This window comes from Serinus canaria, chromosome 2 (genome assembly GCF_022539315.1).
Source record: "Serinus canaria isolate serCan28SL12 chromosome 2, serCan2020, whole genome shotgun sequence".
Classification (NCBI taxonomy): Eukaryota; Metazoa; Chordata; class Aves; order Passeriformes; family Fringillidae; genus Serinus; species Serinus canaria.
Genome location: NC_066315.1, coordinates 49,130,705 through 49,156,332, shown reverse-complemented (window position 1 = coordinate 49,156,332; position 25,628 = coordinate 49,130,705). Strand labels below are relative to the sequence as shown.

General features: G+C 39.9%; 1 long non-coding RNA gene across 2 annotated transcripts in view; it reads left to right on the top strand.

The window, feature by feature from the left end:
- The first annotated feature begins 475 nt into the window (after positions 1–475).
- LOC108962904 (uncharacterized) overlaps positions 476–25,628 on the top strand; it is an 81,373-nt gene continuing 56,220 nt past the window's right edge. Inside the window, exon 1 of one of the 2 annotated variants that reach the window (XR_007776947.1) lies at positions 476–566. This is a non-coding gene — a long non-coding RNA (uncharacterized LOC108962904). The remainder of the gene's footprint in view (positions 567–25,628) is intronic. The other variant, XR_007776946.1, reaches the window with a different exon arrangement.

Genomic DNA, 25,628 nt, shown 5'->3' with positions numbered 1-25,628 from the left:
ACAAGTGGCTGGTAAAATTCAGTGTAATGTCTCTAGATGACAGCTCATTATTTGAGCTGCATCTCTGGTACTGCTAACCACTGGAATTTGCGAGCATGTTTTTACTGTGGAGAAAAGAATAAGCCAAATATACAATATATTGTAGATGACAATCAATAAACCGTGTGCAGTACATCATACTGATAACATACATTGGATGTAGCCCAGTGTGGGTTCTTTGGATTCAAAGAGTTGGTGTGCCCTGGGTACAATTTCTAGTTGTTTTGTTACCAATGATGTGATGTTTTTTACTATTTGCCAAATATAACAATATAAGCTTGTCGTGGTTTGAGAGGAAATGAAGTTTTTTGTGATGATGTGGTCAAGCCAATCGGTGTTCAGATTTTAATATTGGCACCTGGTTTGTCCACTGAGGGCATGGATACGCCTCTGAGAACACAGGGGGTTAAAAGCTGTGAACTCCCGGGGGAATTTTCTTTTGGGTTCTGGTTTGGAACTGAGCAGACCTTCTCCTGCCTGGCTCTGAGCTGGGCAGGGGGGAAGGGGAGCCATGCGGCCGGAGGGAGGTAGGCCAGGCCTGGGCCCAAGGGTGGAGGAGAACATTGCAAGGCTTCGGGCAGCCATCCCCCATTTCCACCCCCGGAGAGAGGGAGAGAGAGCCAGAGCCCGTGCCTGTGATAGCGCGGCCGGCGTGAAGGAGAAGGGGGGGGTGCCCAGCAGGGCAGCCAGCCATGGGAGTTCATGAACTAAACTGGCAGAGCCTGGGACTTTTAACCCTTCTGGGGAGGATGGAAACCTTGCAAATGCTGATTCCTCCTGAAGTTGATGAGATTGAGAGATGTTGAGAAGAATTCTAGGTGGGAGGAGATGATGGAGTGGCCTTTGGCTGGACTTTTCTTGTATAGCCACAGCAGAACCACTTGTGTTCCTGTGACACAAAGACTGCATTCTAGGGGGAGGCAATGGCTCAGAGCCAGGAGAGTGCAGTGATGTGGAGGTGTGTGAACAGAGACGACGGGTGAGGAGGGTGGTGGTGGTGCCCTCCGTCTTCGAAGAAGAGGAAGAAGATGATCTCTGTTCAAGAGACCCCTCGGCCCCAAGGGGTGAAATTTGGGGGGGGACAGGTGTCCCAAAAGGAGAGAGACTGTGCTCTCTTTGGAACTGGACAAAGTATCCTTAAAGGGAAAAACCCTAGAAGCAGCTCTGATCCATGTACAATGGTGAGAGCACTGGACATGGAAGGAAGAGGTCACAATGGCAAATGTTCTCCGGGCGGTGCCATACGTGACATGGAAACACGAGAAGTTTCGACTGTTTCCTGGGGAAGTCTGTGGTGCAAGAGGGACTCCTCTATTGTCGAGGAATTGAGGATTGATTATCTAAAGGGTGGTAATGGAATTGGAAATTCCATTATCCAAAGGGTGGGGGGAGGAGGAAGAAATTTGGAAGGTTTTCATCTTGTGTTCTGTGTGTTTTTCTTTGTAGTTTTAGGTTAATAAAGTTCTTTTTTTCCCTTCAATCTTAAGTTGGAGCCTGCTCTGCTCTGTCTCTGATCACATCTCACAGTAGATACCAGGGAAAGAGGTATTCTCGTGGGGGCACTGGCATTGCACCAGGCTCAAACAATGACATTTTTTGGTCCAACTTAAGATTGAAGATTGAACTTCTACTTAAACAATAAAACCTCTACTAATCTATCTTAACCTAATACAAAGCTCAATATAACAACATAAGGTTGACAATCAGATTCTTTGAAAGAGATGGAATAAGAAATGTCTTTAAGAGAGGTGAAAAAATCAGTGGGTGATCAGTTGCATTCTGTTAGCAGAGTTTTTTTTAAATTTAAAACTTATTGCTATCTAATCTTTTTACAGCCACATTTTCTTAAGGGAAAATTATTAAAGTACCAGCTCTATTTACCCATTGTGTTTGTTGTGTGTATACTTCTTTCCCCTCTTTATTTTTTGGTATAGGGAAACATCTTTCAGCTGACAAAGAACTTTTCTGATATATCATTTTACAGGAAAGAAGCTTAATTTTTTTTTTCTCGTATGCGCTGTGGGATGTGCAGACGTTTAAGCTGGTAGAACTGCTCTGTTGCAAAAATCCTTTATATATATTAGGAATCAAGTTAAAGGAATTTTTTCCATTGCTTGGATCAAGCTGATTCCCTAGTTTTAGACTCATTTGCTACTTTGCTTTATGCTTTTTGCTGTATAGTCCTGCAGTCCAGCTTTGGTATCTGAGAAATTTCTGAGGCTCTTGCAGATTTTGTTTCAAGAAACTTTTCCCCAGTCTGAGTGGGTGTTTCTTATAGACTTCCAATTATATTCACAAATAACTTGTCTGCATGTATATGCCCCCACTGGCTCTGTGCCTCAGCATATACCATAGCATCACAGAAGAATTAATTAAAAGGCTTAGACATTCCTTGCTGACATTTGTTCTGTTTAATTGAAATAATTTCTTCACCTAATAAAGTTAGCTTTTATGACACATCTAAACTTTGGAACATTCTCTTTTAAATTATTTATAAAGCCTACAAGTTGTTTCTTAATTTCCTGTTTAGTTGTCCCAGATTGTGTTTTTATGTGAGTACGTAGCTGTATAAGAGCATGCCCTTCATCTTAAAAATATTGCCTAACGTCTAGATTCCTAGGAAATGCATCTTCTATTTGTGGTGGTATTCACTGGGGTCCCAGGACGAGGGAAGAGATGATAATCTTGACTCCATGTTTCAGAAGGCTGATTTATTATTTTATGGTATATATTGTATTAAAATAAAATTATATGTAAAAACTATACTAAAAGAGTAGGAGAAAGGATTTCATCAGAAGGCTAGCAAAGGAATGGAATGATAATAAAATCTTGTGACTCCTCACAGCCTTGACACAGGTGGCTGTCATTGGTCATCAAGTAAAAACAATTTCCCATGTTGGATAAACAATTCTCCAAATCACATTTCAAAGTAGCAAAACATGGAAAAGCTGAAGCTTCTCAGCTTCTCAAGAGAAAAGATCCTAACGAAAGGATTTTTCATAAAATATGTCCGTGACATTCTATGGGCTACAGGATGAACATTCAACAAAACAGCCCTGTTAAAATGCATAAAACATAGTGATGTTTTTTAAAACAGAGGTAATTTTAATGAATTTGTGGTTTTTTTGTTGAGTAACCTGTCCAGTGCTGCAAGTAGCCTGGCATCTGGAGCTGCCTAAATGAGGATTTCTTTGTAACTCAGCTACATTGCAAGGGCAGAAAATTCAGGACACCTTCTGTCTTCACTTCAGCTTGTTCCAATTTACTGAAAACATTGAGGTTTTTGTGGCTGAACCTAAGCTTGGCTGCTTGAACTTACTGATATCTAGGCCTGGTCCACCTTGAAACATTAGTTCTGCTAGTCTGTAATTGAGCTGGAACAGAGAAGGAAAGGAGGGTAAGGGTTTATTGACAGAACAGCATGTTCTGTGTTCACAGGCTTCAGCTCAGGCTTGTATTATTTACTGAAACATTGCTTCCCCAGCATATATCTGCTCTCTGGCTGTCTTAATCATTTTGCATTCTAACCTCTAATAGTGCCTTTAGTGTGTTAGTAGCAGCAGGGTCACTCTGTAAATGAGTCTGAAGAAACATATCTTTTTTTGTTGTGTTTGAAGGGGAAGCATAAAAGACACTGCTGCAGCATGAATAGGTTTTGCCTGAGTGCAGAAAAGCCCAAAGAGTGTTGTGTTTTTACATATGTGAGTCTTTTCCTAGATTGTTACCTCTGTAACAAGGGAAGAACAACCTGGTTAAGCTCATCTGCCTGTGGGAGTCCTCTGTTCCTGAGACAGGCAAGGGCTTGGTTTCCTCAGAAGGAGAGGCTTTTTTTTAACTCCCTGACTTCTTAAACTTTATTTGTCTGTCCAGCCACTTGAGAGGGCAGAGATAGCATTGATGTGATCTGCAAGGTCAAGTCCTCAGATCTCCAGACCTCTCTTTTTGCTCACATTGAGGTTTGTTCCTCTCTGGACCCCCATACTGAGGCTTGCAGTGCCAAAGTTCTCTCAGTTTTTGGAAGTCTGTTCTTTCTAAACAGGAGCACTAAATTTTTTTTGGTAGTGTTATAGTTGATGATCAGCGTTGGCACTGATACCTTTGCTGTGGGCTGCACGGGGAGCTTCAGCAATACCACAGGGTTGTTGATAGGTGCAATGAAAAGCAGCAGTGTCTTCTAAAACAAAAAATAACTTGCAGGAGTTCCTGTGGAGATGTCTGCTTTCTTGTAAGTGTTGAGAATTAGTGTTTATAAAAAGATCTTAGTACTAATAGTCCTGTAGGCTCTTTTGAAATATAATGTTTAATTTTTTCCTGTATTCCCTGAAAAGTTTTAAATGTTGCTGCCTACACTTCTTTCAATGAACAGTCTCATATTTATTAATGCATAATGTGTCCCAGAAATCAGTTTAACTGATTCTCATCCATCAGTCAGCATCACTTTTTTTTCTATTATTTGACAGAAGAGATTTCTTTGAAGCTGCTTTTTGCAGATGCTGGATGATATCTCTGCCTAACTTTTCTGAAGAAGGGAGAGAGCCTATCAGCTTAATTTTCTAAGGCTGAAGGATGCATTAGTAGGAGCCAGAAAACTACTTTTCTTATGAACACTGAGTCCTGCTCTTCAGAAGTGGCCTTTCACTCACTTTTTAACTCTTAGCTATGAATTTAAGATCAAAAAAGGACTGCCACCACTAGTTAAAGCAATATTTAAGACCAGAAAAAGCAATATTATGCACCAGTTAAAGCAATATTTAAGACCATATCTCACATTTCCTATGTAGAAATGTGAGATCTGTAACCGTAGAGTATGATTTCCAAATAAATCTCAACTGGAAATGTTATGCCTCAGAGGCAGACAGCACACAAGTCTGGTGTAAAGACTAGATTTATCTTGATGCATTGTCAAGCAATCATCTTCTGTCCTGCTATTTCATGTCTGCCCTTCCCCTAACAGTACACCTAGTGCCTATCCTGAGGCACTGATCCCTGATGAATACAGAATAAACTGATTTGCATTTCTGCTCTGTAGAATTATTGAAGCCTGTGTAGAGGGAAGCAAAGCTCCTGTTAGGCCACTCCAACTATAAAATACTTATGCTACTAAAGCAATCTGGTGGTCTCTGGCCAGAAAACAGCCAACGATGTGGATACAAAGACAAACCTTTGTTTTGAGCACCTATTATTTTAGCTGGCATCTGGGAATGATTTAGAGCCTCCCCCGCTAAACACCCTTGTTATACTTTACAACATGCCTATATCTGGAGCTGAAAGAGCTCAGCTGCCACGTGAAAGACTTGTATGGAGCAGATCAGAAGACAAGCACTGAAAAAAAATTATCAGCAGTGGCTTCTGCTTTCAGTCTAGAAATACTGAAAGCAGAAGCCTGGAATCTACATTCAAGTAAACAGATATTTCATGTGCTTAGCTGTATGCTGTGGGTATGAAGGGGTCTAGGAGCAGCTCCCCAAAAGTGTCTCTGTTTGCATTTGCTGATAGAAAAGTGGTATTACCAGAGCTCCCTCTCTATGCACAGGAACAATTGAGGTTGTCCATGTTTTGAACCAAGCAGCTTCCTGCCTTTCAGCAAGAACTTGCAAAGATTAGTTACATCCTTGTTTCTCCTCTGGGTGAAAACTCTATGCAAGCCCTCAAGAAAGGCTCTATTTTCCTGTTTCACAGTAAAATGCTACCTACAGCTTTATGCCTTTTCCCAGAGCATGTGGGCTAGGTCTGGAACCTATTATGAACAGCAGCACTCAGAGTTAGCTAGGAAGCAGATTGTATGTTGAGAAGCAGCTTACAGCCACCCGGCACAACTGGGTACTGGAGCACTCACTACCTGCTACCCTCTGTGCAGAGTTAAACAGGAGAGCTGGGGTTGCTGGTGACAGTAGGCAATTTAGGAGCGAAAAAGTGTGTGCATCAGAATCTCTTAAATAGGAAAAGAAGTATAAGTCTTGAGTCTGAAAGTGTTCTACAGGCAGGTAGCTCCTGGTTGCTTTAATCAAGGCTAGAGAAGTGCTAAAGGTGACCTGTGAGGGTCCGCTGCTTTGCCAGGTATAAAAAGAAGATCCAAGCTGGTGTGGGTAATAGCATAATAGTGATTTACAGACCTGAGAGAAAAGAGCTCACTGATACTTGCTAGTGAGGAAGAGGAAGGCACAACTTTTGGATGAGTGAAGACCTCCTGACTCCCTGAGAGCAGCTCTTGGTTCATTTAACTGTTCAGTAGGAATTCTTATTCATTGAATGCAGCCCTATTCTTCCTGTGAAACAGAAGCTGAAAGAACATTTCTACACATTTCAGCCATTACCTGTTTTGTGTTTTAACAAGACTGTGACTTAAAGGGAACAGGTGAGCCTCATGACTGTTCCCAGAGGATGCAGTTCAGATATGGCATGTACAAAGAATAACCTCTCCCTTTTCATAAGATGTATAGCTTCTGTTTAGAGGTGGATTCTGGCCTTTGTGAGGCCCCAAGGAAGATCTATTAAAAACTCTGGTGCAACAGGTAGATAAAGAGTAGAAAATTTAATTAATATTTAACATCAAGAAGCCTTGGTCAACTAATTAAATTAAATCTATGTTAAAGAACAACCAGGAATTGAGATTTGATTAGTTCAGGTTTTCCTCTGAAAAAGAGAACTATGACATTTGAAAGTCATGTAATGCACTCTTTATAAAGAAAGGCATTTCTGGCTGCTGCTCTGAACAGAGATATAAATACTTGGTTTGTTTTCCAGGCTGTGCCTACACTGGATAATTTCATTTTGATAGGACCCCAGTTGTTGCTAGCACTGAAATTTCTGGGTCCTTTATGCCTGAGGAAGAGTGTCAGTCTTGGCTGTGTGCTTTCCATGCTGTGTGGCTGTCAGCATTTGGGCCTGTGACCTTCTTCTGACTGATGCATCCTGTGCTCTGGAAGACACATACAAGCACTCCCACCACTGCATAGAGTTCATCGAGAGGACACATAAAATCACATCAACATTGTTATTGAAATCTGTGGTCTTTGCCCTTTGCTTATTTGTTTGCTTTTGTACAAGAGTGTTCTCTGTGCATCTTCGTCTAGTTTACAATTGACAAAATCTGATGTCCCTTGGTGCTTGCACTTGTTTGCTTCCAGATGGTGATGAGATACAGGTTCTGAGAGAGGTATATCCATTGTGAAAACAAAATTATGTGCTTGTATACTTTCTTTTTGTGATTAAAGCTTTTCCTACTGCATTATCTTCTAATCAAACTTGCAGGTAGTAGAGCAATGAATGTCCTAAGCAAAGCCCACTTGTTAGGTAATCTCTTCAAAACACAGTCATAACTCTGCATAGTACCTTATATGACACTTGCATTAGATGACCAGTTTATAAAGGACAGGCAGTTGCTGTAAATAAAACACAAATACCAAATGGCCTTTAAATCCCAAGTTACTAGAAAGATGAGTCTTAAACTTGCACATAATCATTGGGAAAAGTAGATGAAGTGCACTGTGGCTAACTCAGCAGCTAGAAAGCAGCAAAGAATCATGGAAGAGGCAATACAGGAGAATTGCGTGCAGATGTTAGTTTAGTGCTTCAGGTTGCTGTAAAACCTTGAGGATAAGCATGAGGGAGAAGAATTAGGTCAGGTTTTAGCTGGTAACTTAAATTTTGAGCAATTTCATTTGTATGCCCCCTTTAAGAGTGTGCTATTGACTGATGGTAAATATCCCACCTGCACTTGGTATGCTTCCCTCAGGGAAGCTGTTTGCACTGCACAGGAAATTTCAGTGCTGGACTCTGACTGTGAACTGCAAATTTGGTGACCAAATTCTAGAAACTTTCTGTCTGGATCAGGACTGCCTTTCTTCTCTTTGTGTGTGTGTAGGTGTTTGCTCAACTAGTAACAAATGTGTTTATTTGTGAAGCCCTGGTGCAGGTTAAAGGCCATCACAAAGTAAAGTTGCATCAAAGCAAAAGTTTGTTAGGCTGTACAATGTCCACAGCACGTCTGCCTGTCTGAAAGTATCACATGAATTAGGTAACATGAAATTAGAGTTTCCATGTTCTGTGCTGGATTATTTGCTGTGTGAGACTTCCACAGTTATATTGCAAAAGAGTGATGACTTCTTTTTCCTAATGCCATTTTCTTTTATCCTCTGTTTACCAAATATTTATGACTGTAGAATTCAGTGTGTTATCTATCTGAATTATCTAAAGAGATTCATCCTTCACAGCCAGAAAAATACAGTTCTTCAAATACAACTGATGCAGGGAAAATGCTCTTTGTGCTTTACATCTTATTATTGTTGAAAAACTTAATATTGTTGACCACGGAGTAACCCTGATTAGTGTTAGTGTAGTGCATATAGATTCTTTATGAAAGAGGAAATTCAAGTAGAGTCAGCATAAATATTCTTAATAGGTTCTATTATTTGACCAAACAGTAGTAATAACTTGTAATTGTTGTATATGTGTTTCCAGGCAAGTCAATAATTTGTTTCCAAAACCATTTGTAATTTTATGTGGCCACTCATAATGAAAAGGTTTGTTCTGTTTAATTTTCAGCACGTATCATTTGATCTCCCATTGAAGATTGAGCTATGAGCTGTGGATGCCATGGGACAGGGAGAGAGAAACGGCAAGCTTTTCTCACAGTGGCTTGTGAAAAATTTTAGAGAGCTGGAAAGATGTGATAACCTGTTGATTATAAACAATTTGCAGGTTCTGTTTTTCTAGCTTGTTTTTCTGTTCCTCTCAAGGACAGTGCAAGAGAAAGATGTTTCTGTTTGTTAGCCAATAGAATAGAATCTATTGTACCACTCTATAAAAACCCCGCAGTTCTTTTGAATAAAGTCTTTCTTTGCCTTTGCTATGATCCTACCTCTCATCTGTTCCTGCCCCAACCCTGGCGCACAAGTGACCTCGAGCCTAGTGTGGTCCTTGAAAGGGACACCCTTGTTGTGCTTTACAACAAAGAGAGTTGTTCCTATATTTTAAAGTGGATTAAATTAAGCTTCACAATGTTGCAATGAACAGAGGAAGTGGGGAGAGACAAGGATCCCTGAAGTCATAATTCAAAAGCAGCATGGCTCTTTATCAATGTCCTGCTCATTTCTCTATAATGAGGTGTGGGCAGAATCAAAAGGAAAATTGCATAAACTCCCATTTAGCCTCAGGGTCCTCTCAAGTAAAAAATGTTTATGAATCTGCATAGATTTAACAGGGCAAAATATGTTCTCCTAAGAGCCTTTTCATGGCCTAATTTAACTAACTTCAGCGAAATGCCCTGTCACCTGAGAGGGATGCTCTTGGTACCAGTAATGCCATATGCCTTTTATCTCATTTTGTTGATGACAGCTCAAAGTGTCCTAGGAAATGTACAAGATAAGAAACTCTCAAGGAAATGAAAAACAGAAGTCCTTAATGCCTAGGACATGCAAAGCTATTCTGAGTGGTTGGGTAATTTGAAGGGCTTGAAGATTTGAAGTTTGAATTTTGTCACTCAAAGCCGACTTTGAGTGTTTCAGTGAAGTCTGTGCATTCTGGCAAGTCCCACAGAGCACCTGGCTGGTGGAAGGGCAACAGACTTGGGGTGTCTGGGTGATGGGCAACTGAGAAGGAGTCTGCCCTGCATTGGTGCTGTGGCCTTTTGCTTGTATCAGCCTGTTGATTCTGAATAGGGAGAAGCAAGATGCTTTTGAATTCGAGATGGGAGCCACAGAAACTTTGCCTGGGACTGCCAACATTTGATTAACAGGAATCCATTTGGGAATGAAAGAAAGAAATGTTTGTAAGGATCCTTACAAGAAAGACACCCGTGCTCAGGTCCTGATATAATCATGGCTGTGTGGGAAAGTAACCTGGGGCTGGTGGCTTCTCAGCACATCAGGGGCAGTCATGTGTGGTTATTAGCTACAGTTACAGATAAAGGTAACCTGGTCTTTTTATTAAAAACTTCACAAATGTTGAGAAAATTAAGAAAGGAAGTATTGTATGCTTGCATGTGACACTAAAATAGAAGATTTATAATCTCTATTGTTAACGTTGTATTAAGAATACCAGAAAAAAGATTGTAAGAGAGTTTATCCCAGCAGGAACAAGGTGAACAAAAGATATCAAAGATCACAATTTCAGAAAAATCATTATTTTTAATGAAAACTTTGATTTAACTTGGTCATTTTAAAAACACATTAAGTTGCCTAGTTTAACTGTTGCTTCTATCTCCAGAAATGCAGCATGGGTAAACATAAAGTACCTTCAGAAAATAAAACTTTACTCTAAAGTCTAATACGGGTGCTTGATGTTGAAACAGCTTTATACCAGTTTAATGTCATTGTCCTATAAGGTTAATTGCTCTTACAACTTCAGAAATGACAACTATCTGCTCTGCTTTATGTTGAATGAAGCCATTGTATGCTTCTGTCTAGTCTTATGCTTCTTGCATTTTAAATGCTCTTTTGTAGGCTATATGAATTAACAAAACTTGTTAAGACAGGTTTTCCAGAGGCTGATGCAACTTTTAAATTGTATTTGGCTGCAGTTTGTTTATTCACAGAGCCATTAAAGAGAGAGGCTTAAATGTAAATTATGTTGTAATGTGCTTGATGCCTAAGTAAAAGATGTATCTTGTCGTCCTCAAAAATTATCTCTGCTCTTACTCTCGTACCATTCTATTCTTTTATGGAGGTTCAAAAGGGTATTTGCGGCTCCTAAGGGCTCAGATACAAGAAGAGAACCTGTAGGGAATCCCAAACTGATTCATGTACTATCCACTTTAAAGCAATAACTTGAGGACTATTATGCCCTCAGTGTGGGTAAATAGGAGAGGAAGAGACATCAGGAAAACGGGGAGGTGTACTTGGTTGTCATACTGGCATATAAGCATCAAGATGTTTTGTAGGGACATTTGCCTGCGTGCAGTACTCCTAAGCACGGTAGACGTGGTGCTTGTGGTGTCCCACAAGGGCAGGGGCACATAGCTACCTTCTATATGCACACAACAACATAGCATGGAGCACAAAATGCAATTTGTGGATACATTAAAAAGTATGTGCTGAGAATGTAATTCCTTGGGAGCAAGTGTATTGATTGTTTGACACAAATTGTTTCTTAATTGAAACACAAAACAGCTCCTCATTAAAATTTAGACTTCTTGAAATCAGATGTGATAGAGAATATACAAATCGCATTTTTTCGGGATGGTGTAGCCACTATTTTTCCCCCCACTAGTAGATGCTGTATAGATTAGTGTCTAAGGATTGTTGTCACAGCAGCAAGATCTGATGAGGTTATCAGATTCTCCTGAATTAAAAAGAACTTGACAACAACATAAATCAGATGCTATTGCTGTCCATTTGTTAGCCCAAGCAGTAGCTCAATTTTGCACAGCTGAGGAATTCCTTACCTTTTTTTTTTACAAGATATGGTTATAATTCAGTAGTGTATTTGACCAGGTTTTTATACATAAATGACTCCAGTAGCACTCAAGAAACATTTGTTTCTTATCTGGGCCTTTCCATGATCAGAAGTTTGTCTTTTTTGACTTACGACACAGGGCAGAGTAATTTCTTTGGGTAGATTCACAAATATGTATGTTTCACCTCTGATTTTGTTAGATTAAGCAGATGTCTGAGATGTTAAATTCCAGTCTTCATTAATCCTATATCAGATCTGAGCTATCTGGACCTGGAGTTTTTCCCTTTCATTTTATTAGAGTAAGGAATGAGTCTTCAAATCCCAGTTTTTAGCCTTAAAGTTTGGGGGCTGTTCAGCTCTAGGCTTTTTTGGTAACCTTGCCTTTGTGGTCCTAAACAGAGTTTATCATTAGTAGCTGTGTTATGTAGTCTGGTATAAGCATTTTGTATGTTGGTAATACTTGGGATTAACAGTTTCCTTTGTTCACAGCCTGACCAGGTATAACAACAGCTCCTAAAAGTCAGAAGATTTTGCTTAGTGAATACCCTCTGTACTGCTCTGAGTCAACCTTCTCTTACCATTGAGATTTCCAACAAGAACAAAATATTTTGCATGCTTTTCCAGTGGAGAAGTTGGTCAATTCTAGTGTTTTTTCAGGCCTTGAACTATGAGAAGGTCCTTTTCCTTATGGTTATTTTTACAGGTACGGTTAAAAAGATCAGGGGAAAAAACACCATCACCTGACAATGTTAGCACTAAGTTCATTAGCTTCTGGGTTGTTTCACTAATTTAACACTAGTTTTCAGTGTTTTATAGGTGGGAATCTGTCGCCGACATGTTTTATGAAAAATCCTTTACTTAGGATTTTTCCTCTCCTGAGAGCTGAGAGGCCTCAGGAACAAACTGTAAACAATTCTTATCTGCTGCTCTGGAATGCAACGGGGAGGTCTGTGATTGGCCCTGTCAGACTGTTTCCAATTAAGAGCCTATCACAGAACACCTGTCTGGCCGTCTCGGTCTGGGAGATTACATTCTTTTCTATTCTTAGCATAGCTTTGTAGTGAAATCCTTCTCTCTATTCTTTTAGTATAGTTTTTATATCTTATATATCATATAATAATAAATCAAGCCTTCTGATACATGGAGTCAACTTTCTCGTCTCTTCCCTCATCTTGGAACCCCTGAGAACGGGGTAACAGGAATCAAAAGAATTGTGATCTTTTTCTTTCAAACAGTTCATAATTAAGTACAATTTAGAAATTTTATCAGGATTCTTTCATAGTGGTACATGAAGGCAGCTATGCTTTTGGGTGAGTGTGGCCACACTGGGCCACCCTGTACTGAGTGATATTAATTAATGGGAGAACAGGCCCTCCTAGCCACACTGTTTCTGGCCCATAAGAGTTAACTTTACTTTTAACACATTATAGCAAAACAATTAAGGAGCACATGTTGCTGCATTTTTCCTGAAAGTACTGAGCACGGCAAAAGCAGAGGGAACTTGGTTAATTCCCATGAGTGGCAGAGTTAGTGGAATCCCAATCTGTATTTGTACTTGCTGCTGAAGGGGGCAGATGCTTGATGATGCAGAAATTGCACTTGGAAGAATCTCTGAGAAATATTTGCTTCTTTATATAGTCTTTTGGACAGGAATATATATATATATATTTTATTTTTTTTTCTCTGTAGAATAATGCTTTAGCTATTCCCATCCTTTTCCACCCTCCCTTTGGTAGTACTTGCTTTGAAATGTACAATATGGCCTTGCTTTGTTCACATATGTGCATTATTCTAGCTCAAAAAGTCTGCAATGAGTAAAAGCAGGATTCATCTGCCTACAACTGAGTTTTCCTTACAGTTAGTGGAGATCAAATCAGGACAGTCAACAGATCCTGGAGTGTAATTCCTGCTTTCCTAAAGCAGCACCAAAATAGGTCAGATAAACCATGCCTGAGAGGCTTATTTCTTCCCACTGATTTTAGGTGGCTATTGCAGTCATCAGACACTGAAGTTTAGTGGTGTGCATCCCACCTGCTGTGTCAGTGGAGAGTGGTTCCTACAGCAGGGTGCCTTCTCTTACCAGCCTCTAGCTCTGCCCTTCAAAATTGCTGGGCTCTCCTGCAAGCCCAAGCATCACAGTTCATGGTTTGAGTGTCAAGTCCCTATGTGTATTAAAATGCTGTACTTGTACTAAAAGTGACACATGAAAATTAAAACTTCTGAGTTTATATGACCCATAGGAAGGGGGTGGCTGTCCCAGTGTTTGGTCAAATGGGCCTTTTGCTGTAACCCTAGAGCAGATTAGTGCTTCTTGGAGCAGGGGTCAGGTTATGTGATCTCTGAAGGCCTTTTCTACTCTGAAGGCTCTTTCTGCTGCCAGATTTTTTAATGTCAGATTTGGAAGTGATCTCTATTTAGACTGCTATACCACAAAACAACTCAGTCTCAGGTGTCAGCCCTATCACATTTTCTGACCTATTGCTGAGTCCAGATGAGGAGTTGTGGTTAATTTTTCTTCCAGAGATAAGGCTGAATCTTTATGGATACCCAGAGTATTGCTTTGTAATATTAAATTAATTTTCCCCCTCCTCTACAAAGACTAGATATATAAATTTGAGTGGAAGATTATATTTTTCCTGTTCTGCTAGGAACATACTACAAGACTTGGCAGGAGTATCCTGGGAGCCTGAGGTAAAGATGGTGAACATATGGGAAAACCCAGGAGGAAGCATACAGTTTTAGTTTCTTAAACCCAGCTCTTGGTTTGTCACACTAATGTAATGAGAGGCCATTAAATGAACTGTGGTTATTAAACCCTATATGTTACTGAGTCCTACTGGGGATCACATTAGGATATAATTAAACCAAGTACAGATATTTTAATTTCTAGCTGGAGATTTACGCAACATAAACTGAATCTTTCTCCAGTTCTGAACTTTATGGAAAATAGGCTTGTTAATGTGTTTATTTCTTTTTAAAATTAACTGAATAGGCATTTTTAGGTCCACTTGACTTTAGTGAAACAGTAAGTATCAATTTCAAAGTCATAGTACAAATCAAATATCTGCAAAAATAGAGGCTTGCGCACTTTAGTAAAATCTCAGTCCCCCAAAAGTATGTGAAGTCTTCAAACAGATGCCCTCTGAGGCTCTAGCTGAACATGTATATTGTTTCTGACAGTCCATTGCTGCTACAAAGCTCTTCACTATAGAGTGAGAGGTAACAATTACCTAAAATATTAATTCCCTTATTAGGAATATGAGATTATGCTCATTAACATGGATTGCTTCCATCTAAAATGTCCATCATAACATGAATTAAATTATTCTACTCCTTAATTTTAAGAACACTCAATATCCTGTAAAAAAAGGAAAGAACCCAAACTGGTTTGGCATTGTTGTCCCAAACAAAAGAGCACATTTCTGTGTGAAACACGATTTGAGCGGGCAGGGGGTTTTTCCTCCTGGTGGTACCATCACTATTCAGGCAGAATATGTGAAAATCAGGAGATAGCTGCCTGCAGGGTGACTGGTGCACACACTCACTGGGCTTGACTGCTCAAGATTGATCAGGCACTGTGGCAGGGTATGGCTGGGGACAGAGACATGGATTAAAACATGGATTAAATCTCCTAAGGTCAGAACAGACACTCTAACCTGACTCCCTCACCTCTAAGTGTTTTCCCTGACTATTGAAGAAAATGGAATTGTCCTACCAAAAATGTTCAAGTTTTGAATTTAGAAACAATTCTGGGATAACCAAAGCTGCCTTCTTAGGAAAAATTATTCCTGACTCTAATATTTTTTTGTCTGCTGCATCTCGGAGAGCATGAAAAGAAGGAAACATAGATCAAGGAAGAGGATGAGTAATATTTGGGGGAAAAAAGATACTATTTCTCAAGTATCTAGCTGTTAGAAAAACAAGGTGTCTGAGACAAGTGAGGTAGAGGAAAACTTTTAAGATATCTACTCTCCTCCAGAATGTATTCCTGTTTGAGAGTACTAAAGATGCTTTAAGATTGTAGATAGGTCATAAAAAAAGTTGATTCAAGGTTTCAATTCTTGAACACTTTGAATACAGAGGAATGAAGATATGAACTTTTGTGTTTACTACTCTATGTAAAAAGTCTTCTAGGGCTGTGTAGGGGTTGGCCACTGAAGTGAGTGACTCTCAAATTAGGGAAAAGGTCAATTTAGGATACTCTTCCTCTTTCAGTGATTAGAAAAGAATCTAGACAAGCAGAAAGCATTTGGTAATGTGTGGCAGTAGCCTCGATATGCCCAACAGCCTGGGGAAACTGGCTCAGCAGCAGATCTGTATGTGGGAGTCAGCCAATAGTCCCACATTAATTAATGAGGTGAGGAAGGAAATGGAAATGCTTTTTCTTCAAGTTCATTCTCTGTGGAAGATTTATCTGGAAAAGCTTCTAAGTAGATTTAATGGAAATTTACACACTTCTGAAAAGAACTTGTATATACATTTCTGGGTTATTCAGAGGTCCCAAAAATAGAGTGGGGCAAGTAAGAACAGGTTTCCCCCTGTTGGTTTTTTCAGGTTTTATTTATTTCTCAACAAGCAAAATTCTAAGGAATTGAAGGCATTATTTGAGCCAGTTATTCTCCTGTCCTGCAGGAGTGTATACTGAGGAAAATAATGGAAGAATGGGGATTAAGGAACCAAATTTACCCCCAGAAGAGCAGTTTGGGTAGTTTTGTCTTGACAAAGTACATGTTAGCACAGGACAGTGCATGAGTTTATTTCGTATCCAAAATATTTCCTTAATGCTGGCAACATGACAATGACCTGAAAAAAATATAGGGAGAGGGAGATGAGTGGTGACGGAAGATGAGACTAAGCAGCAGTAACAGCATGTAAAACACATCCAACTGAACAGGATAAAGTGAGAGATGAATATCCTGTGGCTAAAGGGAACTATTTTGGATAAGGTCAGAACTGAGGGGGAACAGGTCAGGAATGCAAGCTAGAGAAGTTTGTGTTTGAAAGGCACTTGAGTGATTTTATGCCTGCAGTGAAGTAAGGTAGCAGCTAGTTGTGGCTCTGCTGTTAAGGCTGAGTTCTGAGCTAGTGCTTGTTGCATAAAAAAGATGCAAGAGATCTCCCCAAAATATTGGATTTCCCTGGAGTGCAGGAATAAATCAAGTGGCTTATAAGCAAAAAGGAGTGAAAAGTGGGTCACTATGGACAGTCAGTGTCCCATGGCAGCCAATGGCTTTACCTCAAGTGATCCCAGCACTGCTATGCACTCTCTGCAGGCTTTCATCTGCATGGCTGGGTGACACTGGCTGAACAGATGTACTGCACAACAAGCAAGGGATACTCGCTCTCTCATTTTAATGAGAGCTTGGTGTTATGCTTTGCTCCTATTGCCTTTAAACACAGAGCTCACAAGTGGTTGCTGTGTCAAGGGGAGAAGGAGCCTCCCTTCTGCATCTGCTGGGCTTGGGTGGGTTGGTTTGGGTGCTGCTGGGGCTGCTGCTCTCTGTTCCCTGTGCAGTTGTGGTTGGAATTTGGCTAGCTGTAGGTGCTGTCCTGGGCTGTGGGGAGCATGGCCCTAGCATGGAAAGGTGTCATCTCACACTCTTCTGGTGCAGGAAGGAAAGCATGTACAAAAAAAATTATTTTATTAAAGCAATAAACTAGCAGGTAATGTTGGTTCTGAATGCTAATAAATGCCTTTAGGGGACTGTAACATCCAGAACAAAGCACTCAAAATGCTGAAAATCCAGACACAGCCAAATGTGAAACAGACCTAAATAGTCAAAAATCCTGGAAATATCTGAAGCTTTAGTTTTGACTAGTAGCATAAGGAATCAAAAAAAAGAAAAAAAAGCAACATTTCTCATCTTACATAGTCCTCCAAAACAAACAACCCCTTCAGGTGTCAGGTGTTATGAAAATTAGTAGGACTTTAATTATACAGCACTCTGAATGATATCATTACACCTTTCAAAGAGGAAGAAATTGTATTGTGACTTCATAAAAAATTTCCATGCCTCATATTTAGCTTGAATTTCTTTTCAATTTAAACTGAAATTGGAATTTCCTTAGCTTTACAATTCTTGTTTGATTATTATATAGTGTTTTTGTCATCACTATATTGCTGCAATTCCATGCTAATAGAGGTTTTATTTGAAATACAAAATAAAAGAGAGCTAGTGCTGGAGTTTGAATGCACTAGGAATGCACTTGGAATTATGTGCATATTTAAGGAAGCCTCCTCTTTGATAAATTTGTTTGAATAATAGAGAGAAGGTACCCCTATATTTTCTGGAAATTGATACAGAAAGTGCTCGAAAAACTGGAAATGTTTTTTGATTGGAAGTTATTGCCCTTCCCTCTAACACACAGTGCTGAGCTCAGGTGGGAGCTGTAGGGACTGGAACGGATTTTATGGAGTAAACAGGTTCCCCTTTATTAGAGCTTGTTTTTCTCAGCTTTGCAGAACTATGCTTACTGCCCTGCTGTTGATATCTTTTCAAAACCTATCACTTAGGCATTTTTAAATCTTTGACAGACCAATTATAATTAACATGATGGGCCTAAATCACACAAGAATGCTCATCTCTTTTCTTGAAGTATATGTTGTGTCAACATTAATAAAAAAGGTAAATACAGTCTCTCACTTCATAAATTTTCAGGATATTTAATCTTTCACTTTTTGATAATTATAGCTCCTGAGACATTTGTGCACTTATTTTTCCTGTTAGTTGTTTCTTTTAGGACCAGCAGGCCTTTGTGGTTGCAAATACTTTGTTGAAATTTGAATCAGTCCTATTTTCTCTCCTCCTTCTTTGTCTGAACTAGCATAACTTAGGTCATTCAGGATGCATGGCACACAAATTCTATTTGGTAAGAATTCCTAAGTGGGGCAAAGATCCTCCTGAGGAGCATCTATCCTTTTCAACAAGAGCTGCCTCCAGACCCCAGGAAAGCTGGAACAACAGCTGGCTTTGCTTTGCAGTGATCTAAAAGACAGGAGGAGGATGAGACTTATCAAGGTATAAACCTATAAAGCATTTTAGATTGCCAATTTTCCTGCTGTCTCTGCATGTATTCAGAGTCTGTGTTTGGCAGCACCTCTGTCCTCACCAAAGCTTTTGCTGTTTGCTTTGAAGCTCTGGAAGAGCACTGCTGTGGTACCCCATCTCATCTGGGGGTCAACAGGCTGGTCTCATTTGACAACAAACTCCATGGTCACCTAGGTGTCACTAATGCCTGGCCTCAGATAAATCCTGGTATGCCTTTTCCCAGATAAAAAGATGACAGTTTTGACAAAGGCCATGATGTTGGAATTAGCAAATCAAAATATGTGTTCTCTAAATAAAGAAGAAGTTTCCTTCTGAAGCTGGGGGAAGGACAGAAATAAAATGAACTTTTCTTCTAAATGTACTGGGGGAGGTGGAGAGAAACTCTTTGCAGACTTGGCTGAATGATGAAGTTAGCAAGAAATAAGCTAGAGAATTAATTGTATAGACAATCACACAGGTAGACTCTGAATATTTTCATAAACACAGTTTCTTGTATTACGTTATTGCCATTGACAAGACTCCTACTTCTCCCTTACCACTCTGGAGGTTTGCTGGATGGTTATAATAAATTTTCCACAGACTCGGAGATGTAAGTGTTTAGTTTGAACTCTATTCTAGCTCATTTTACAGCCATGCACTGTCCACTGATGGTGGACTATTGAAGTGGTTCAGTTTTTTTCTTTGCTATCTTTCTGTCACTATGGCAATCAGTCTGTGACAATTTTTGATCCAGCATTATATGTGTGTTTCTATGAGCAGTCAGACCTTTGGAATCAGCATAAGTGAAAAAGAGAGTTTTCCTGTTGTCATCTGGATACAGTAACATGACAGGACCTATAAAAAGGCAAGATATAAATCATGAGCAGAATGTGAATTTGCTGTAAGGGGTCATTAGAGTCTCCTTAGGTTAGAACAATTTGTTGTTTTCTCAGAGTGGCGACCTTGGAAAAGCATTCAAAGTGGAGAATTTAATTTGCTTGATGTGAAAAGAAGATGACTTAGCAGAAGCCATTCATGGTTTTTTAATATTTCCAGCTTTGTTAGGAGAGAAAAAAATCTAGTAGCAATTTCTAAATGATTTCTACAGCCCATGCAGTCCACACTGCTTTCAGGACACAAGGGATCTCTCACAGTAAAGAGTGCTAAGTTTACATGCTTTAATTTAAAATCCTGCTCAAATAGAGTTTAACTGTGACCTTAACTCTCTCGATGTTAGACACAATTATTAGGCAAAGCAAGTACAATCTTTTATTAAACTAAGGATGGGATGGAGAAAGTAGGCAAGCTCCTGGGTATACAAGAGGCTGTGTGCTTTTTCAATTTATCTTAGTCTCTCAGTCTTAAGAAAAAATAAAAAAGAACAACAACAAAATAAGCATTTCCTCTTTCCATTCAAACTTTGCATTTTAATGTCCTTAGATCATCATAACTCCATCAGGGCTGAAGTATCCATTATTATTAACCATAACTTGTATTGAGGTTGATCTATGCAAATAGATCTCTCTGTAAGAGATGGATCCTGCTGGAAGAGGCTGCAGCCTCACTGCAAACCAGGCTACATTGTGAAGTCTAATGGGCATAAGAGTAGGGAGCACCCTGGAAAGATTATCAAAGAGTGCTTTTTAGCTCAGATCTCCATACAGCTTGTTTCACGGTGTCACCGACATGTTTTATGAAAAATCCTTTCCTTAGGATTTTTCCCCTCCTGAGAAGCTGAGAGGCCTCAGGAACAAATGTAAACAATTCTTATGTACTGCTGTGGAATGCAACAGGGGAAATCTCTGATTGGCCTCGTCAGGCTGTTTGCAATTAAGAGCCAATCACAGTTCACCTGTGCGGCCGGTCTCAGTCTGGGAGACCTTTGTTTTTGGATTCCTAGTCTATTCTTAGCTTAGCCTTGTAGTGAAATCCTTCTCTCTATTCTTTTAGTATAGTTTTAATATATTATCTATCATATAATAATAAATCAAGCCTTCTGATACATGGAGTCAACTTTCTCGTCTCTTCCCTCATCCTGGGACCCCTGTGAACGAGGTAACATCACGGTGCAAGCACGTGTGGGAGCACTCTTTGGAAGCCGCTAGTAGCTTCTTTTCCTCCTTGCTGGAAGCTGTTGGTGGGCTTGATGGTACAAGAGGCAGTTTTGAAGGATGAGTCAAGAAAAATGGCTGGAACTGATAAAAATTAAGATGTTACATGTTAACATGCAGTAGATGTGGGCTTTCAGTGCTAAGCAAGCCTCCATGTTCTGCCACAGACCCCTGGAAAATAAAGGGTTTGTGAAAGCAGGGAGAGTTCAGACCTAGGACCTTTGGTTGGGCTATTGAGGCAGAGAACACCAAAAAAATTGGCCTGAGCTGAACCTTTCCACAGCCAGAAGATCTGAGAGGCTGGTGAGATGCTCAGCCTTCTCTCTCCTGCTCACACACTAAAATAGGGCTGAAGACTGCTTGGAGTTTCCAGCTGCAGCTTTCCACTTTAGCAGAAATTGAAGGGATGCAAGTCATGTATAAAAGGTATCTGCAGCCTGTTCTGAGTCCCTGATGCACTCTGTATGTAAACAGCAGCTATGGCTGCTGTGTTCCATTTTCCAGCTGTCCCTGGTCTTGTGGTGCTCTATCTGTTAGAGAACAATGCATAGATCCTGAGCAGCTGAAAAGCCATTACAAGCAGACCTTGCTGCAAAAATTACTCTGGTTTGCAAGAATAATTAATTCACCTACATTGCTCTGGGTTCATGTTTTTAGGCTAAAATGGATACATGGCTAATGAATTTCAATAAATATATGCATCAAATCTGATAGAATGGTGGTCTAATATGTAGTAATTAGCGCAAGAATCAGGAAGATGTAATTAAGCATCTCAAAAGCTAAATTTATACCCTCTCTACTGCCCCATACTTGTCAACATCACCTCCTCATGAAGTCTTGTAGAGTCTTCTCCAAGGGTGCAGCATGTAGTGCTCATCCCCTGAGCTAGTCCTGAATCAGAGCAGACTGATTTATATTGGGTTTCAAAACATGTGTAACCCATTTCTGTGAAATATTTGTATTCATAAGAATAATTTTATCATGGGTGGATTTCCCAGCAGGTTAGGTGCATACCTATGCAGCTTTCATTTTTCATACTCTGATGTAACTGGGTCTGTTCAGGAAATGAATAATTGCTACCCCTTCATGATTTCTGCTTTCTCTTAGAATTACAAGTTTGGCTGCTGGCTGTGATACTCTAACCTGAATCTTATAAAACAAGAACAAGGTGCTGCCTTGGACTATAGGTCACATCAAATCTTGACTTAGGTTGCTTTGCATGAATCCTGAAAAGATATGCAGTGTCTCCAAAACCAGAGCTGATAAACATCAAAGGATAGTAGGCAGTGACTCCATCCCAGTCAGGAAGAAGTCCTCTAAACTATGCCAAATTCAGACCGCATGGCCCCAGTACTGCTGTGCTGTTGTGGCAAACCATCCTTAGCTCTGTCAAGTCTTGCTGCAAGGGGTGTTCAGTCATTGGATATTGGCTTTCTGGAGCTTGTGTTTACAAGGGGAACACTTAGCGGTCCAGACATTTCCAGACTGTTGTACTCCCTAAGTTCTCACTTAGGACTGGAAGGCTGAGGAAAGTATTCTCAGTGCCTTCCACCTGCTAATTGTTGTCATCTATAGTCTTTTTATTCTGATGGTTTGAGAATGCCCTAAGACTTAAGGACTTTAGGAGTAGCTCAAGCTGTACTGTCTGTGGATGATCTGATCCATATCTGCTGGTCATTTAACTTTCCCAGTTGCTTTCCATTTTAGAAAAAAAAAAAAAACAAAAAACAGAGCAGTGGATAAATATGTAGGTTTTGCAGTAATAATGGCTGAAAGATTTTTCTATAAAAATATTCCAAGTGGTGTTCAAAACAGTAACTGGGGATCTTTTCTCCACCTTCTCAACCTTAAACTCCAAACAGTATGCTTTCATCTAAGGCATGTATTGATTTTTTTTTTTTTGGGAAGGCTATTTTGATGATCAAATGTGCATTTTCTATCATTGTCTTTTTTTAAAATCTGGAATGTTGTCTGCCAACTATGATCATTCACACAGGCATGAAAAAGAAAAATAAGGAGTAAGAAGTGAGACATAGCCAAGATCCAAGAAATCCATCAAATACTAATATTGCATTGCAGTATGAATCACAACTGACCAGTTTAGTTTTGCTTTCTTTAACTTACCTATGTCACTCAAGGAGCTCTGAAACACAAGGCTGAATGAGACAGAGATGAATCTACTATGTGCAGGTTTTTTTTTTAAATGCAAAAAACTACTACTTTGCAGCACAATGTCCAATTTTTCATCTTTGAAGTGTTTTCAGACCATTTGCTTTTAGTCCCAAAAAGACAGGTACTAACAGAGTCAAAGCAGAGAAGGAGAGGTTGAGAGGTTGGCTTCAGGCCACAGAGAGAGCTGGTACTAGTGCGAAAACCTGCTTGGTCATTCCTGGCAAAGGGTTTGGAGGCTTTTACCATACATTTGATTCCCAGTTATGTCAGTGTTATGGCCTCCGAAGAAAAGCCAAAATCTCCTTTTGTTTTGTCAGAGCAATGTCTATATTTTGTTTCTCCAGGTCTACTGTGCCAACATTAATGCAAGTTCCAGCTCTGCTGGGGGAAAATGAGAAGGTGTTTGTCAGGCAATGATGTAGCGTTTCTAATATTGACATCTCCACACTAACGATAATTCAACAAGTCCATGTTTGAGTTATCCAATGGCAACAAAACTTCCAGAATCCATGATATGAGGATAATTAGGACTCTTGCTAATAATTCCGTGCACTTTTCATTTTTTTTCCTTCTCAATGAAATGAGATTCACATGGATTAATTACTACCTGCTATAAATAAACCCTGCGAATGGCAATCTTCCTCGCAGAGGCAGAGGGTAGCTGTCTTTTAATATATCACAGCTTTCCACGCACCTGTTTGCCCAATGCTGTTGCCATGGGAACTGAACTTTATAAGAGAAGCTCTGCATAATTAGCATGGATTGAGGTCTATATCAATCAGAATAATTTGGAGGAGCGAGAAGAGCCCGAAGAAGAAGGCAAATCTACTTGTCTCTGCAGGGAAGGTATCAGACCTCTGCTGCGTGGTAAATAGTGAGGCAGTTACTGGAAGAATTCAGCAGAATTAGCAAATTTAAGGGAACCAAATTATACAAAAGACAGAAAATTTAGCCCCCTTGGTTTTCATTATGAAACACTATTAGGATAGGCTTTGAAAAATTAACAAAGACAAATATAAGTTTGTGTAATTACCTTGAAGCTTTTGTCACAAACTAAGAAGTTTCATAGGCTGCACTAATGCCATCTGTCTGGGAGTCTAGTAATGATGCAGAGCACTGCTGGCAATACACAGCTTTACCGTTTGGACCGCCTTCCAACTATATAGATAACAGAAACAAATTCTATTAAATAGATGACAGAAGGATAGTAACTTCCACGTTCCCACACATCAGTTTCATAATAAGCCCTTGTACCTAGGGTTCACTGCTTTCTGCCTAAAGCTGCAAGACACATGGCAAACCTGAAGATGCAGTTATCCAGTCAGTGCCTCATCCTAACCACAATGCATCAGATAAAGGACAGAATAACAGCTTTAACTTTTTCTTCCATCTTGTCAGCTGGTGTCAGAAATAACACTTTAAAGAAAAAGGCTTAATGGTTTTGCAAAATGCCTGAAATGGAAAAGTCGTTATTAAAAGATGTTGGAAGAACTTTGTGTATGTGTGTGTGTGTCCATGCACAAGTAAGTGACTGAGTAAACCTTCTGCTAATATTGGCTTGGCTGTGAATCTCAGCTGGGTGTAATACACTATTACTGGAGTGACTACAGTATGGGAACTGTCCTAGACTGTAATTGTATGTGAAATAATAGCTTTGTATTCTTTAAGGGTCCACTTTGAATGCAGGTGTCAGCATAACATTTCTGTGTTGGTAATCAACACTGGTAGTATGAGCCATAAAACAGCTCAGAAGGAAAAGGTAAGGAAACCAGGAAAGTCTCTTCTCTTTGACATTAATAATGTCAGGGAAGAGTTTCTAACACAATGGATAGTAGAAATTATCTTATCAAAGGACTTCTGGTAAAACACTAGTGTAATGGGGTGCAGTATGTGTCTGATATTTGCTTGAAGGTGCAGTTACTGAAATCATCTACATTTGAAGAATTTGAAGACAATAGATATGTTATCAGTCTTGGATGATACTGCAGTGGCCTCTGCTACTTTGTTTAATTTATTTAAGAAGATCATGATAATCTTCTGTAGGGAGCAGATTGTGAGAGGGGGAAAAAAAAGGAATTAAAATCACAAATTGCTTTAGTTCATTTCCATGGCATTTTAGTCTGTATTCTGGAATCCTCCCTTAGCCCTGGGGTTTTATTGATTTAAAAGTTTCTTGTAACATGGAGTGCTGTACAAGAGTGGGAACTGGAAAAAGCTCCTCTGCTGCATGTGAGCAACAATCTGGATGAGAATGTAAGGTGGTCCTTTATGTCTGCTGACCCTAGATACTGCATGGAGAGCCTTCCACCTGTGCTTGTAACTATTATCAGGCGGAGGGACACTTCATGGGCCCAAGCACAGATTTGGATGCAACTACCCCAGGAAAAAATGTATCTTATAGCTGAAAAAAATGTATCTTATAGCTGAAAAAAATGTATCTTATAGCTACTTCTGGGGAAGGACAGGGCAGAGTCTTGAATCCTGGCTCTCTTGACTGAGGGCCTGTCCTCTCCAGTTTCAGAGCTGTGCTGCACTTGCCACTCTTCTTCCTCCTGCTCAAACCCCTTCCTGCATGGCACTGCAGCTCTGAGAGTCACACCAGTGCATGCCTTCCCTCCAAAAGGGTGGCTGGAGTGCTCCTTTTGGAAAAAAGGTTTTGAATACATTCTCCCTAAAGAGGGACCCAAGAAAGAAGACCCAAGGGTGCAGATTCTTGTAGCTGCTCTTGCTCCAGTCTGGGTTTTCATCAGGCCAGACGTGGTTGCCACTGGTGTCCTGGGCAGGCTTGGAAAAACACGTTAAGACTTACGACAGCTTTCACTTAAAAAAGGAAATGCTAAAGGAGTTTAATTGCTTCCAGAGAAAGGGTGCAATTGAGTGAACT